This window comes from Eupeodes corollae, chromosome 2 (assembly GCF_945859685.1).
Source record: "Eupeodes corollae chromosome 2, idEupCoro1.1, whole genome shotgun sequence".
NCBI lineage: Eukaryota > Metazoa > Arthropoda > Insecta > Diptera > Syrphidae > Eupeodes > Eupeodes corollae.
The window spans coordinates 14,182,371-14,193,855 of record NC_079148.1 but is presented as its reverse complement, the minus strand read 5'-3'; positions in this window follow the sequence as shown (position 1 = coordinate 14,193,855).

The following is an 11,485-nucleotide window of genomic DNA, read 5'->3' as shown; positions in this document are numbered from 1 at the left end:
TGATCAATTGTGGTCTTCCTTTTATAGGAAACCGTGTCTCTTCTTCCAAATATTTTGATATGGACAAAGAATACAAACTAAAGATATTATTCATTCATGTTTTAATTGAATTTCTAAATATATTGTTACAATTTACGGTAGAAAAGATAATGTTTGCATTAGTAAATTAAATAATAAATGATTTGAGATAGATAGATAGATAAGATACCTTTGGAATGAAAATCTTATTTAATTAAAAATCTTTCTTAATCTTAAGAAGAAGAAAACAAATTGCGATCAATTAATTAGCTAGATAAAAAATTGTATTGTCACGTAACACACGTTTTTCTAATATACGTTTATAATTATTTAAACTGCAATCAATGATTCGCAAATCAATGCACGTGACATAGGAATGAAAAGGTCTTTTAATTTTGCACAAATTCAGATAAAGTTTCAATTAGCTTTCAAAAAAAAGATGTAATCCATTAATCGGGATGGAATAAAGTCAAGTAGATCCTTGAAAGAAGACGAAGAATGACAGAAAAAATAAGGAGTAGCTTGTCAGCCTGACATTTCATGATGTAAATTGAATTAACAACCAAACCGACCAACGCCGACGAAAGCATTTAAGTTTACAATTTACATTGATGCTATCACAAACTTGCTAAGGGCTAAGTACTTTTAAGTTGTAATTTTTTAAAATAATAAACAAACAAACCTTTTTACAAACCATAACATTTCAATGAATGATTCATTCCAAAAAAGGAAAACTTTAAGTTTAATTTTTCCAGGACTTTTAATATTTTTGCAATGAAAAACTACTCCAATATTTTGTTCTGAAATAATAAAAATCAATGACTTTTCTTGTAAATGTTTCAAAACCATTAATTTACGATTGACACCATTGACAGCATTGCAAATGATAAAAATGACACTTGCATTAAAAGGAATTGACTTTGACAGCTGCTTAGAGCGATTCGGAGTGCATTGGCTCTGTAATATACAAAGTCTAGATCAAGATCCTCAGGAACAAGTAAACAAGCTTTCGGATTAATATGAACGATCCAAACATTAAGTGCCAAATATAAAGGAATCTGATGATGGTTTAGCGCCCCTCGAGAAACATCTAATTGCAGCCATGTGGTAGCACAATCAAGTTTTTGTTGTTTTTAAACACCACAAATTTCGTTTGGTCCTAAGAATATGCAATGCTTTTGGTAACATGAATTTGAACGAAAATATTCCAAATAAAAGTTAATATTTGCATACTCTTAGACGTTAATGAATTTCGTTAAGTTGAAATTTCAAATGAATTAGGGATTGGAATTCAAATTTTATCAGTTAAGTTTAACGAAGCGTTCTAAATAAATAAATGACACCATCTTTCAAAAATCGAATACTATCGATAAGGCGGCTAAGGTGGGCCGGCAGCTAAACTTTTTGTGAACTAAACGCAATTTTATGGATGTAGATGGTTACAAGTCCTTTATAAATAGAATTATGTATACATTAATGGTTACTTAATATAGGAGTATTTACTTACAATGTTTAGGTTTAAGTACTTTTTAGCTTTTTTTTTTTTGATGTTCAAATGGTAGACATGTGCATTCAAGAGGACACAAGCGTCCACAGGTTTTTCTCAAAACCCACCTCTGTCTATCAACTCCTACTCTCACCTCCCCGCGGTGAACATCGGGTGCCTAGTACCTCAACTGGAGATTGGGTTCCAACCCCAGTGGAAAGTTGTTGGGGGCAGCAAACGAGAGAGGGGGGGAGAGGTGTTTCCACTAAGGCACCTCTCCTTATCCAGGCGGCAGCGGACGAATTCTCGAGATAGAATCAACGGTGGCGTCTACAGTTCCAGTAAGGTCGAACTACTTAGTGAACACCTTATAGGGCTTCTTCGACATATTCGGAGCCCAGGCCTATAAGGAGCGGTTCATCCGGCTCCCCTTCCTTGGAGTTATACTAAGGATCTGGCCCTCCAGGTTGGGGGTTGTGCCGTCGGGGTGACTTCCTGGCCACGTAAAAACATCATAGTCTCGAAGCAACAACAAGCCTCGGATACGGACGGTACGGAGCATGCACCAACTCATCTGCAAAATTTGGTCGGAAGAAAGCATGCCCGATGAGTGGAATCTCAGCATAGTGTGCCCGATACATAAGAAAGGAGACCCTCTAAACTGCGCCAACTACAGAGGCATCAGTCTTCTTAACATTGCGTATAAGATCCTCTCTGCCGTATTATGTGAACGTCTGAAGCCATTCGTCAACAACCTGATTGGTCCTTATCAGTGTGGCTTCAGACCAGGAAAGTCCACTATCGACCAAATATTCACACTACGGCAGATCTTGGAAAAAACCCAGGAGCTTCAAATCGATACCCACCATCTCTTTATCGATTTTAAAGCCGCGTATGACAGCATCTATAGGGAAGAGCTCTACCGAGCAATGTCTAGTTTTGGCATCCCTGTCAAACTTATCCGTTTGTGCAGAATGACGATGGAGAATGCACGCTGCTCTATCAAGGTCGGAAAAGATCTTACCGATGCATTTGATGTCAAAAAAGGTTTTAGACAAGGCGATGCATTGTCATGCGACTTCTTCAACATCGTTCTGGAAAGAATTGTGCAAAACTCAACCGTCAACACTAGAGGCACAATCTTCCAAAGATCCATCCAATTACTCGGATACGCAGATGATATTGACATAATTGGAAGATCAAAGCGTGATGTCAGTGGAGCGTTTTTGAGCATTGCGACGGAAGCGAAGAAGATGGGTTTAGTGGTCAATGAGGGCAAGACCAAGTATATGCTGTCATCAAAAAAGGACACTGAACAACGACGTCTTGGACAAAACGTCACCATGGACAGCTATAACTTTGAGGTAGTTAAGGACTTTGTCTACCTAGGCACCGCTATTAATGCAGACAACGACACCAGCGCTGAAATCAAACGAAGAATAACTCTTGCAAATCGCTGCTTCTTTGGACTTAGAAGGCAATTGAGAAGTAAAGTCCTATCTCGAGCATGTAAAATCACCATCTATAAGACACTCATCATCCCGGTTCTCATTTATGGCGCTGAGGCCTGGACCCTGTCAAAGAAAGATGAGAGCGTCTTAGGATGCTTTGAGAGAAAAATTCTTCGGGCGATTTTTGGTCCCGTACGCATAGATGGAGAATGGGGGAGAAGATATAACGACGAACTGTACGGGCTGTACAGTTTAAGGTGGATATTGTAATGAAGGTGCGAGTGCTTACACTGCGCTCAGTGGCGGATCCAGGGGGGGATTATATTTTAAATTTTTTATTTATTGTATATCAAAACAATATTTGTATTTTACTTCCTAAAACTTTGATACAAAAGTACTACTTTTAACTGAGGACTGGACCAAGATAATATCAATCGGAAATTCAGCCTTTTCCAAAAACGCAGCACAAATTCATCAAATTTTGACCAACTGAAGATCCAAGGGGGGTCATATGAGCCATAAAGCTTATACAGTTAAGTTGTATAAGTAAAGATTTTGTCTATAGATTTATTAGTAATTTAACGACATTCACCAAAAAGTAGTTTGCTGTCAAAATTATTTAAATTATTTTCATAAAAATTGTTTCTTAGAAAAAGAGAAATATTCAGGTTCTTAAGAAGAAACCTTGAATAAGAGATCATCAATTTTATATTAAGTTGCCCTTACATTCCTTAAACTAGCCTTCAATTTTATTATTAAATTTTTTTGACACACATAGTGAACATTGATTTTTACTTGCGACATATAGGAACTATAGCTTTTAATTAAATACGACATTACGATGTTAGAGAAGTCGAAAAAAGTGGGTACCCCGATTCCGTCTGTCTGTCTGTCTTTCCTGGCTTCTACAGTCCAAACAATTGTGTTGATTGAAATTAAAGTTTTCAGCCGATTAGCGTAAGGCGTTTTTTTTTTCATTTTATTAATACGAAAAATAACAGCAGTCCCCATACAAATTTATTGGTTAGAACATGTGATTTTTCTAAAACTTCCTCTATTCCTATTTTGGTATTGCTCCAGAAGGGTACCACTCAAAAAACTTTATTTTGTTTTTAAGTTTTCTCAAGAACTAATGGACCGATTTCAATAATCTTCTCTTTCTGTGCAAGCTCTTTTTGATGATCAAATGATCAAAAATATATTATTTTTTTTAATTTTTATAATTTTGGAAGAAATTAGCAAGCTCTAGCGACCCAGTCTTGCATTTTATTTATTTCAAAATTGGTTTTCTGTTGAATATACAAGATCTTAAAACATTTTAAAAAATTAAATAAATCTGATTTTGAAGTGAATTTGCTTTGGATGCTCTAAGACTAATATTTAAACACGAATTTTAATAATATAAATGTCCCAAAAACAGCAAAAGTGACACTTTTGTTAAATTAATGGCTAATTGAAAAACATAATAAACGCATCATACAAGCTTTGAATCTCTTGAGATTCTGAAACGTGTAATTTGTGAGTGCTACACAAACGCTTCTTCCCAACTTATTTGTTTACCATAATTTGTTTTAATTTAATTTTTTAGAGAAATTATGTACTCAAAAGCACCTATAGAAATAAATACAAGAAACATATATCTTATTTTTCGAAAAAAGCTAAGTTTCAAAAAAATTTTTTACATTTCTGCATGAAATGCAGCAAAAACCCTCTAAACTATTGTGTATATACTCGTACAAATTATAATATTTTAATTTTGTAAGCCTCCTTTACAAAAAATTAAAGAGCATTTTTAAGCGGAGAGAAAAAACTCATATATGTAAGTGTGCGACACAACCCCCCCCCCCTCCCTGATGAAAAGTCTGGATCCGCCCTTGACTGCGCCTGTCAACAATGGAAAAAAATAAACCAGCAGTTACGGCGGCCTTTCCTAGCATCGAGTTTGGACAAAACGTATTATATGCTGTTAACGAAGAATGTCAATCCCATATCAAACTTAGAACGTCACCATTTAAAACTAAAACTTGAGGTGGTCAAAAAGTTTATCTACCTGTGCATTAATGTTAAATCAACAAATGACATTAGTGCTTAAATTCATTGCTGAATAACTCTTTCCAATCGCTGCTTCCTAGGTCTAATAAGCAATTAAGAAATGGGGCCCTATTGTAAAGTACCAATTAGACGCTAACCAAAGCCCTGGTCATATTGGTCTTCCTCTTCCCAGCGGATAATATCTCTCTTCGGGTCTTCCAAAGGAATGTTCTACGTACCATCTATAAACGACAATATTACCATTAGCTCTGCGTGCTGTACCGCGACTTGTCATTAATCAAAAAACTGTGGTTTTAACGCTTAAAATGGTAAGAACACCACACCTGAGGAAACTAGAACCAGAGGCAGAACTGATCTATGGTGGAGTGACAAAGTTGAGCCCGATACACCTCAACTTGGTATTCAAAATTGGATATCGCGTAAGCTGGTGAAATCTTTTACTTGAGGTGCTGAAAAAAGATATTAATCATTTTTGAAGAAGTTTTCGCGCAATATAAGCTTTTGGAATCAAAGATAGATATGACAGCGTTTTTCACTCAACATTTTGTAATGAGAATTTATCATTGTACGCTTTACACATTTCATTATTAGCACGTACTACTTTGCCTCCATAATTTCTAGTTTGCAGTTCACATTTCGAAACTTTCGTACTGCACCTTAAATGTTGAACCCAAAAAATAAATATCGCCCCATTACTCTTCTTAATGTTCTCTCCAAAGTTTTCGAAAAAAATTTAGGACGTGTAGAATTGGATGGTTGATGGAAAAATCAATTAGCAATGAACAACGTGCCTTTAGACCGAACAGAGGAGTCACCTCACTTATTCATCTCATGGAAAACAAGCTATCCCATATAATCTCTCAGCTAGAAAGCACAGCGTGGTCTTGTCATCGGACCTTGAAAAACCCTTTGATCGTGCCACAACTGTTCCTGTTTGATTTGAGAAAAATTAAGTGGTTAGTCCGGTCAAATTAGACCAAAAAATCAGTAAACCCACGACAAATTCAGGGGAAGCTGAAAATTCTTAAAATTGTTTAAATTATAATTATAAACATTGTCTTAAAAGTCCCAACCGATCCCATGTAAGGAAAAAATTTTAGCGGGGTAATAAGGTCCAAAAAATGAGAATTACCCCAGACATAATTTGTAGATCAGGGAATTTCCTATAAAAAAGGTATCAATAATTTTTTCCCTAAAAGCCAACGCTTCTGAGATATAACGATGCAAAAAATTGCGAGCGTCATAATATGCCTAAGTACCTCACCCATATACTTTCTGTAGCTGTAATGTAAGTAAGAATATGTTTCTGTCGGTGATTTTAAGTTACATTTAAAATATAAAATACTCATGAGTATTATTCTGAGAATATCAGGTATAATGAAACTCGATCCCTTAATACATACAATAGTGTAACCTATTTATTTCGAATATGAATTAGCTCCGTACCCTTTATCGTTGTTTGATGATATCGGGATGCGTAAAACACAGAAGTCTGCCATTTACGGTTGTTTCGAAAAAGTAAACATTGATATTAACAACGATAATGCGACGTACATTATTGATGGTGGATATTTACTGCACCGTGTTGTTTGGGATACTGAAGAAACATTCAGTGTTATTTTTGATAAGTACGTTCAGTATGTACGTCGACATTTTGGTCCCAGAGCTACTGTCGTATTTGATGGCTATAATGATTGCACGACAAATATTAAAGCAGCAGAACAGCGTCGTCGAACTTTGGCAACATCTTCATCTTCCGACATTTTATTTGATGAATTTACTGCTGAGAATATACTGGTTTAACAAGCTCATAACGACGCCGATGTACTGATTATCGAAACAGCAATAGAACAAGTTAACATGACAAATATAACGATTGTTGTGGGTGAAGATGTAGATTTACTCGTGTTACTCACTGCTCGAAGTCCAGCTGAAAAAACTATTTTCTTCTTAAAACCAGGAAAATCTCAACATCAATCAGAGTTTTATTCATCAAAAAGTTTGTCGACTTTTGCAAAGTGTCGAAATCACATACTATTTTTACACGCCATAACTGGCTGTGATACGACATCTGCATTTTACAGGAGGGGTAAAACAACTGTATTCAAAATGTTTGAAAAGCAAGACTTACTTGCAACTGCTGAAGTTTTTAAAAAATGTAATTCAACTCCAGAAGAAGTTATTACCAACGGAATTCACTTTCTTCTTCGTATGTACGGAGCTCCTAAAAAAACTACCTGCTTAGACAAGTTTCGATATGCATCTTTTGTCAAAAATACTCGAAATAAGAAACAAGTACAATTAGCTTGTCTTCCTCCAACCTCAGTCTCTGCTCATCAACATCTTCTTCGGGTATACTACCAAGTTCAAGTGTGGCTTGGTTATCAACTAAACCGAACAGATTGGGGTTGGAAGTTGGTCGATAATATATTAGAACCAATTCAGACTTTGCTTCAACCTGCGCCGGAAAAATTGCTCAACACTATCTTTTGTAACTGTAAAAAAGGATGCAATGCTAAATGTGGTTGCAAAAAAGTTGGGCTGTTTTGTTCTCTGGCTTGTACGAATTGTCAAGGCCAGTCTTGTTCTAATGTAGAATCACCAACAACAGAGGATTCATTTAATACTTGCGAAGAAACATGTGATGCTTCACTTTTAACACAATTCACCTATAGTCAGGATGAAGAAGAAGAAGAAGAAGAAGAAGAAGAAGAGGAAGAAGAAGAAGTGATTGACGATTCCGAATCCGACGAATAAACTATTAATTTCTAAATCTAATCACAACAGACCCGTGGAATAGGCCTATTGGGGAAACCACGTTAAAAAAAACGCGCTAAGTAGTAAGTACACTACCTCAGAGGTGGCGTGGAAACGTGTGCGTTTATGACGCTTACAATTTTGTGCATCGTTATATCTCAGAAGCGGTGGCTTTTAGGGAAAAAATTATTGATACCTTTTTTATAGGAAATTCCCTGATCTACAAATTATGTCTGGGGTAATTTTGCGATAAAACTTACCGTTTTCAAGAAAATCGCGAAAAACTCATTTTTTGGACCTTATTACCCCGTTAAAATTTTTTCCTTACATGGGATCGGTTGGGACTTTTAAGACAATGTTTATAATTATAATTTAAACAATTTTAAGAATTTTCAGCTTCCCCTGAATTTGTCGTGGGTCAAATGTCTAAATTGACCGGACTAGGTGATTCTCATCGGCTTTGTTGATCTTTTTGATGATTAAATGAAAACAATTTTCATCTGATTTTTCCCCTGTTCCTGTAATAGAACAGTTACATAAATGGGGAATCCCTCTATAACTTTTAAAGCTTATTCTCTCCTTTTTATCTGGAAGAACCTTCTGTGTTAACATCAACGGGTTCATATCAAACAAATCGAAGCTTTAGAACGGTATACCGCAAGGATCTCCTTTATCTGTATACCTTTACAATGCATATATAGATGGCCTTATAAAGGAACTATCACAACCAAAGCATGATCTTGATTTTGTCGCACCCCATTTGGAAACAGCCCTCAAAATAACAAAAGCCCCTAAGGAGCACTCTACATGTAGACTTCTAAAAAAAATGTAGGAAGCCTCGATATAGTCGTAAACGAATGCTAACGAACACCTACAGGAGCACTTTAGAAAACATCAATTGAAGCAATTAGAATAAAAGCAGGCTTCAATTCAGTACTTGGACAAAAAGAGCAGTCAACATGATTAGTAACGCTCTTACAGACGGTTTTCATCCTCTTCACAAACCTTCCCAAAACGCTCTATCCAGAAAAGAAATCCAGAAAAACTCTGTATCATCTCTCAGCAAAATATTAAGCATGATGAAGGCTTACGAATCTATTCCCATAGATACTCCAAAACACCGAAACACCTTTTATCCACCACCTTTTAAAAGACACCTACTGCCAATCGATACCAGCCTCTCTAACTACAAAAATAAACAAACTTAAAGTCTGTCGTTCCAAATGCTTCACAGAAACTATCAAGCCTATAAGAAGGCTTTACACTGATGGATCATCCAAGGACAACATAACTCAATTTATGCAGTCGTCGAAATAAACGCAGGCAATGAGGAAATCATAACTTGCCAAGGTTTCATAACTGACTCAGGCGGTAGTTACATTGCAGAAGTAACCGAAATACTCAAAGCTCTCTCAATTGCACAAAGATGGGCTGTCAAAACACTGATCCTTACTGATAGCTTGAGTGTACTTAGCGGACTAAAAAGTGGAACGAATAATTGTCCTGCCCAAAACAATATTCGGAGAATCCGAAAAAACATGGCTAAGGCAACATAACTTTCTGCGACAACAGCATCCATCATACCACCGCATTCCTTATAACAAAATGTTTTCCAGAGAAGAGTGCACTTCCATATTTCGGACGAGGGTGGGAAAAACACTTTCCTCCAGTCGGCACTATTTCTAGCACGACCCGCCTGATGAATGTACCAATTGAGCCCCTCTCTATTTGGCACAGTTTTGCAATTTGACCGGTTTCCCGACTCACCACCAACACCGACTCTATACAAGATATGCAAGGCCAAATAAATGAAGTACTTAATCCTTTTGATGTCCTAAAGAAGTCACACTACAAGCTACAAAACAATAAATTCAAAGAAATATGAAGGTGTTCTACTATATTAAATTGTTCTCTTCTCGTCTTCCTGGTTCATTTTTACTTTTTCGATATATGTAGGGGAGACCGGGACAAAAGTAACACGACATGAAAGTAACAAGCCCATTCACAGCCTGTATGAATGTGTAAGAGCATTTTCTCTTATGCTTAGGTTAGGCGCCTATCCTACCAAATGGCAGTAAAACATAATAAGCGATTTCTAATTAAGTGGCATGAGAATGAGCTAGCTGGAGTGTAGTGGTTTTCCGGCTTTTTAAAAAGACATCCAATGATGTCTCTCCGAAGTCCTCAAGCAACAAGTTTTGCTCGTGCAACAAGTTTTAATGAGACTAATGTCAACAAGTTTTTTGACAAGCTTACGGAGGTTATGGACCGGTATAAGTTCGAGCCACGGAACATATGGAACGTAGACGAGATTGGAGTTACAACAGTCCAAAAACCAAACCGTGTGTTAGCCAAATGCGGAAAAAAACAAGTTGGTGCCATTACATCTGCTGAGCGTGGAAGATGAGTTACAGTTGCCATCGCAATCAATGCACAAAGAGGTCATACACCACCTTTTTTGTATTTCCATTAAAACGGTATCATGAATACATGGTTAGAGATGGACCGGTGGGATCAATAGGTAACGCTAGTGGATGAATGCAATAAGCAGAGTTTTTGTTTTTTCTCGAGCATTTTAAGAGACAGACAAAACCAACACAAGTGAATAAATGTTTTCTCTTGCTCCACCATCATGAGTCACATTTATCCATTGCAAATACAACGGAATCGTTCTGCTATCATTTAGGCCTCATTGCACCCACAAATTACAGCCCCTCGACCGGGCAGTATATGCGCCATTCAAAAAAATGATTAATTCAGCAGTAGATGCTTGGATTCGAACTAATCCTGGAAAGAACATGTCCATCCACAATATTCCAAGCATTGTAAAAGAAGCTTTCCCACTGTCTATCACTGATAGAAATGCCATAGATGGCCTCAAATGCACTGGAATAAGTCCATTCAACAGATGCATTTTTACATCTGTAGACTTTGCACCGTCTTATGTTACCGATCGCCCACTGTCAAGCAATAGTGAAAATCAAAACGACGCTGATTTGAGTCTTCAACAAAATATTTCATCATCAGTTGGTGATGTTAATGTGAGTTTAAAACAAGACAAAATACTAAGCCATTAGCATTAAAATAAAAATAATTACCTTATAGGTCCTCCCTGAATTTGAAACTGGTTCGATCGGCAAGATCCCAATTTACCATCAACATCCGGTCATGTCAATGTAAGTTAGCCAATATTAAAAAAAAAGTTCCTATATTGTAACTCTTTTAATTGCATTCTAGAATCTCCAAGTATTGGAAAAAATATCACAGCTGTGTGAAATAGTCGATTTATCCTTAAGATGGCATATTTTGTTTTTTGTTATTCAAATAACAGCCCGAGTAGGAACCCCAAATGCAAAAAACGTTACTTTTGTCCCCAGTCTCCCCTACATACAAATAATTAAACATACACAATTGTACTCCAAAAAGTCGTGGCGACACTCTAACGACAGCCACGCTCCTTTTGGCGAATTGCAACATTCAACTTTTTATCTTCAAAGTGTACAAAAAACTGAACTAGAAAATTCCAGAACAGAACACATTTTTAGTTCAAACTGTACAAAAAACCAAACTGCCAAAGTGAGCAGATATAAATTTAAATTTGATAAATTTGAAAATTCTGATATCCCACCGCACAGTCTCTTTAATTTAAAAATCAATATTCATTTAGCTTTACTTAATTGTTTTATTATTGTTATAACTATTTTTATTAAAAATGTTAAAC